Source organism: Mauremys reevesii, linkage group 23 (genome assembly GCF_016161935.1).
Source record: "Mauremys reevesii isolate NIE-2019 linkage group 23, ASM1616193v1, whole genome shotgun sequence".
NCBI classification, from domain to species: domain Eukaryota; kingdom Metazoa; phylum Chordata; order Testudines; family Geoemydidae; genus Mauremys; species Mauremys reevesii.
Genome location: NC_052645.1, coordinates 1,093,959 through 1,099,958, shown reverse-complemented (window position 1 = coordinate 1,099,958; position 6,000 = coordinate 1,093,959). Strand labels below are relative to the sequence as shown.

The 6,000-nt window shown below is 57.0% G+C and overlaps 2 non-coding genes across 2 annotated transcripts; both read right to left on the bottom strand.

Annotated features, from left to right (window-relative positions):
* Positions 1-378: 378 nt before the first annotated feature.
* On the bottom strand, positions 379-451 carry TRNAR-UCU. Its single transcript has one exon. It is a non-coding gene; the product is annotated as a tRNA-Arg (tRNA).
* Positions 452-2,328: 1,877 nt separating this feature from the next.
* Positions 2,329-2,401, bottom strand: TRNAF-GAA. Its single transcript has one exon. It is a non-coding gene; the product is annotated as a tRNA-Phe (tRNA).
* Positions 2,402-6,000: the final 3,599 nt, after the last annotated feature.

The window sequence follows — 6,000 nt, the reverse complement described above, 5'->3', positions numbered from 1 at the left end:
AGCAGGGCTGGCTCCAGGCACCAGTATAGCAAGCAGGTGCTTGGAGCGGCCAGTTCAAAGGGGCGGCCCATCCGGTATCCAGGCAGCACGTGGGGCTGCTTTGTCTCCAGACAGATCCATTCTCTTTCAGAACAGCCTTGCTCTTTCCCTCTGTTTCACTCACTGAGGTGTTGGAGTAAATACTCCCCTTCCCTCTAGTCTCAGACAAACACTAGTATTAACTGTTTGCTACTGACGGGTTTAGAAAGCATTTGTCAAGGTGCCATTTCTGGGGGATTGTTCCCAAGATGCAGTATTTTGTGTTCAACCATCTCCCAGCTTCCTTGGTGAAAATAAGGCCAAAGTTTCTTTGCAATATACAGGAAGAAGGCAGTTTTTCACCCCAGATGGGACTCGAACCCACAATCTCTGACTTAGAAAGCCATTGCCTTGTCCATTAGGCCACTGGGGCCCTGATGGAAGAATGGAAATTCCATCTCATAATGCATATTTCTCATATTAATTTGGAAGCCAAATACCCTCTTTCTGCACCTTACAGAAATGTCTGCATCCCCTGGCAGTTAGGCTACTGGGCAGGTCGCTGACAGAGCTGAGCACCACATTTCTGCCAGCCATCTTTAGAGAAGAAGGCTCTTTCCCCTGACAGCAACACAGCGCTGCCTAGCATCCTGAGGGCTCCCTCGTGTTCTCCCGCAGCAGCTGCCTGCTGGTGTGGGTGGGAAAAAGGGACCAGGAAGCACTGCGGCCTCATTCTGGGAGGAGGCCCTCACCACCCCCAGGCCTGCCTCTTGCCTTCAGCCCAGGCAGCCAGAGGTGCTGGGGAGCTCCCTGGCAGGCCGCCGCCTCAGCCAGGAAATAAGGAAAAGGGGATGAATGAAGAAGTCAGGAAATAACAAGGAAATGAAGAGGTTTGTCGAATGGGTTTCTGCCCGATTTACCATCTTCTCAGCTACCGCTCAAAGTTAAAGACCTAAAGTCGACCTATCGGCATAAGTACAGATGGTTAGGTGGGAATTAAAAGGAGCTGCTGTCACAAGTGTTAGGTGCCTGCAAGCAGCATGCAGACTGTTGAAAAACACTGCAATTAGAGGCTCAGATGAAACGTTTGCCCTAAATCAGAAACGACAATAGGACGACCAGCAGAACGCCACTCTAGGTAAACGGCCGAGTACTGGAGGCTGTTAGAGGCAAAAAGTCATTCCTCAAAATTTGGAAATCAGATCCTAGTGAGGATAATAGGAAGGTGCACAAACTCTGGCCTGTTAAGTGTCAAAGTGTAACAAGTCAGGCCAAGAAAGAATCTGAGAAGCAACGTGCTAAAGACACAAAAGCTAAGCATAAATCCGGTCAATGCGAGTCCTGGCCTGTCCCCGCAGAAAGGTGAACCCCCTCTGTGGCTGGAGTGAGCTCCTCTAAGCCGACCTGCGCCAGGTAGTGCTCATTGTAAAAACGTTTCCTCTGACCGTTGGGAAAATGGGACCAGCGGTGCTCAGGCTGGCTGACACAATTAAAATCCCCCCCAACAACAACAACGAACATCATGCAGTCCAGAGGAAGGGAGCCTTTGATCTTCCCTCTCAAGCCTTAACTGGGGACCATACATACTAATATAGCGGTAACCAGTGCCACAGAGCATAAAGCCCACCAGTAATGCCCTCCCTGGTCGGAGCTCCAGCCCCTTCTGTACTCGCACCACGAATGTGAAAAACAAGACTCAGCCCCATCCTTCTTCCCTGGCCAGGAGGCCCTTCCTCCTCCCATCACCCTCTGCCCATTGATCTACCCTAGAGTTGCTAATGTGCATTTCCTGAACGCTCACCATGGCCAAGTCCAGCTGCTCCACGGCACTGAACATCAAGCACCTCCTCCTGGGCCCCCAAATCCCATCCACATGGCCACTTTTACAGATGCCCCTTCCCTGGTACTGCCCATGCTCAGCTGCGCAGAGGAGTTTTCATCCCCTCTACCTGCCTGTCACTGCCCAGCAGCCCTCTGGCACCATTCCTGAGGGTCAACCTGCCTTGCTCTCTCCCTGCCATGTTGGGAAAGGCAGCTCCCATCTCTCCTTGTTAAAGGTCAGGTGGGCTAACTAGGGGCAGAAGCCCATTCTATGTTTTCCTACTGCAGAGCCCAAGATGAGAGACTCACCTTCAGTGCCACCCAGAGGGGAGGCAAGTGGGGCAATTTGTCCCAGGCCGGGCAGTGGCCCCATGAAAATACAGTATTGAAACTTTTTTTAAGCAGAAGGGGCTCCCAACATTGCTTTGCCCCAGGCCAGGCCTGTTCATCTTGGATACAGGCCCCTGCACAAAGAGAGATGAAATGACCTGCCAAAGCCTGGGATTGAACCAGGGACCTTTAGAACTTCAGTCTAACGCTCTCCCAACTGAGCTACTTTAGCAGCTGTAGGGAAGGATTTTGGCCTGTTGCTTCTCTGCCCGAGATATTTTTGCAGCAGTTGCACACAAAAAGGACGTCATTGGGAGCGGCCCATGAAGACAAGACTCGCTTTTGCCTGCCTTGCTCAGCTTGACTTGCTGCCTCACCCCGTTCCTGCCCTAGTGCCCGGGTTGACCTGGTGGTGGAAGGGGACTGGGGGCCAGTGGCGCGGGGAGGAAGTTGAGCTGGACCCTGAGCTAGACTAGACCCTGGCATAGGCGCCGACTTATATGGGGCTCTGGGGCTTTAGCCCCATGAATAAATCCCAAGCAGGGGCTCTGCCCCACCAATGTTGCAGGCAGCCCAGAGCCCTCTGATTCCCGGCTGCGGCTGGGATTTAAAAGGCTCTGGGCTGCCCGCGGTTGCAGGCAGCCCAGAGCCCTCTGATTCCCGGCGGCGGCTGGGATTTAAAAGGCTCTGGGCTCCCCGCGTTTGCAGGCAGCCCAGAGCCCTCTGATTCCCGGCCGCGGCTCGGATTTAAAAGGCTCTGCGCTCCCCGCGGTTGCAGGCAGCCCAGAGCCCTCTGATTCCCGGCCGCAGCTCGGATTTAAAAGGCTCTGCGCTCCCCGCGTTTGCAGGCAGCCCAGAGCCCTTTAAATCCCAGCCGCCGGGAATCAGAGGGCTCTGGGCTGCCTGCTGCAGCGGGAAGCCCAGAGCCCTCTGATTCCCGGCCGCGGCTGGGATTTAAAAGGCTCTGGGCTGCCCGCCGCGGCGGGGAGCCCAGAGCCCTCTGATTCCCGGCCGCGGCTGGGATTTAAAAGGCTCTGGGCTCCCCGCGGTTGCAGGCAGCCCAGAGCCCTCTGATTCCCGGCCGCGGCTGGGATTTTAAAAGCTCTGTGCTCCCCGCGGGTGCAGGCAGCCCAGAGCCCTTTAAATCCCAGCCGCGGCTGAGATTTAAAGGGCTCTGGGCTCCCCGCCGCAGCGGGCAGCGCAGAGCCCTCTGATTCCCGGCCGCGGCTGGGATTTAAAAGGGTCTCAGCTCCCCCCGGTTGCAGGCAGCCCAGAGCCCTTTAAATCCCTGCCGCGGCTGAGTTTTTAAGGGCTGCGGGCTCCCCGCGGTTGCAGGCAGCCCAGAGCCCTTTAAATCCCAGCAGCGGCTGAGATTTAAAGGGTTCTGGGCTCCCCGCCGCAGCGGGCAGCCCAGAGCCCTCTGATTCCCGCCCCGGCTGGGATTTAAAAGGCTCTGGGCTCCCTGCGGTTGCAGGCAGCCCAGAGTCCTCTGACTCCCAGCCGGGGCTGGGATTTAAAGGGCTCTGGGATCCCCGCGGCTGCCAGCAGCCCAGAGCCCTTTGAATCCCAGCCTCTGTCCGCTGATTGCCCCCTCCCCAGACCCCTGCCCCAACTGCCCCCCAGAACCTCCACCCCCTATCTAAGCCCCACTGGTCCTTGTTCCCCAATTACCCCCTCCCGAGACCCCTGCCCCTAACTGCCCCTTGGGACCTCAGCCCCTATCTAAGCCTCCCTTCTCCTTGTCCCCAACTGCCCCCTCCTGAGACCCCACCCAAATTCCCCAGGACCGCACCCCTACCTGTCCCCTGATAAACCTTTTAGACTCCCATGCCTATCCAATTGCTGCCTGTCCCCTGACTGCCCCTTCGAACCTCTGCCCCATCCAACTCCCCCTGCTCCTTGTCCCTTGACTGCCCCCCGGAACTCCCTACCTCTTCTCCAACCCCCAAACTGCTTACTGTGCCACTCAGACCAGCGTATCTGGCTCCATGCAGCTCCAGACAGTTGCTGCCATGCTCCCCCATGGAGCCCACAGCCCTCTCCCACCCCAGCACCTGCCTTCCAGATTTGAACACCTCAAACTTCAGGAGTGCTCAAGCTCGGTTTGGGCAGCTTTACTTCATTTCTCCCAAATCAGTTTCCTGCAAGGTGCCAACTGAAGGTGTTGGAGAACAGAGAGATCAGGTGGCCTCCTAATGCCTGGAAAAGAGACAAAGGCCGGAGGAGGGAGTGTCAGTGCCTGTGCGGACTTCTGGGAAGTGCACGGTGTGGAAGGGGATGCTGTGATGCTTTGGAACATCTCCATACAAAGCCAGTCAGGACTCTGGGGGAGCCTCCTCTCGGAGCAGACTGTCTCCAGGGCAAGAAGCTTACACCTTCCTGGGTCTGACCTCGGAGCATTCAGCATGCCCTTCCACGTCATGCACTTTCCAAAGTGAGTCTGCCCAGGCTGGTCCTGGGGCAACCAGAGGTCGCTGCACCCCAACTCTGCAGTCAGATGTGACTCTCAGCCAGACAGTAAAACAGAAGGTTTATTAGATGACGGGAACACAGTTTAAACAGAGCTTGTTGGTACAGAAAACAGAACCCCTCTGTCAGGTCCATCTTGGGGGGTGGGGAGCCCAGAACCAAGTTCTGGGTCTCTCCCAATTTCCCCAGCCAGCTCCAAACTGACACTCCCTCCTCTGGCCTCTGTGTCTCTTCTGGACAAGGACGCCACCTGATCTCTTTGTCCCCAACACCTTCAGTTGGCATCTTGCAGGGGAAACTGAGGCACCCACACAGTATTCAGAGAAAATATTAAGAACATTCCCACTTCATCACAACAGATGCAACAAAATATAATACTGTATATTGAAGTAGGCAAGTGCTGCTTCTGACTTTCCACTTTTAATTGACCCTTGTAATCTTGTGGCACTGACGCGTTGTAGCTTCATTTTATATCGGCTTACAGGGCGGGAGCGGGGGGGCACCACCATTTTGGGCCCCACCAAAAATTATACAAACCTGCCGCCTATGGACCCTGGCGGTGAGAGTCTGGCCACCACTTGCCGCCCCCCCCTGTTGTCCTGGCTTCCCCCACTGGGCGTCATTTCGGGAGGGACGTGGGGCTTCTGCCTCCCCTCCCCGATTTTCACACCGCAGGGGAGTGCGAACAGGAAAACGAACGGCTGCTCCACAGCCCCACCGGAGGAACCCGGCGCCCTTAGCTGTGGGGAGTAAGAAGTGGCTGTTGGCTGACAGGGCCTGTCCCTGAGGAGCTGGAACAACAGCTGCCGCCTCCCCCTCGGCTCCAGGCTGTGGGAAATGCTCATTGCCTGGCTGTGTGGGCGGCTGCTGCTCCGTGCTCAGGAGAGCATCTGTATTGCTCTGTCAGCCCCCCGTCTTCACTGAGCCAGTCTGGTAAGGTCCCAAGTGCCCCCTCCGGCCTGGCAGCTGAGAGTCTGTGCAGACATCAGCCCACCTGCCAGCCCCACAGGCAGCAGCAGCGCCAGCCCCCCCACACCACAGGGGCACTCAATGCACTTCCTGTGGGGAAATGGCTCCTTGGCGTCCAGCTGCTAGAGTGAGAGCCAGGAGAGAGCAGTGTCTGGCTCACCGTGGGGGAGAGAAGAGACCTGGTGAGTGCGGATCTCCCTCAGCCTCCCCCGCAAGGCTGGTCAGTGTTATTGTCACTGTGATAGTCGGTGCTTCCCATCAGGGCCGGCCCTAGAGGGGTGCAGGGCCTGGGACAAATCCCCCCTTTCCTCCCCAGGCCCTGCCCCCACTCCACCCCTTCCCCCAAGCCCCCACCCCTGTCCCATCTCTTCCCACCCTGCACCTTCCTGCCCC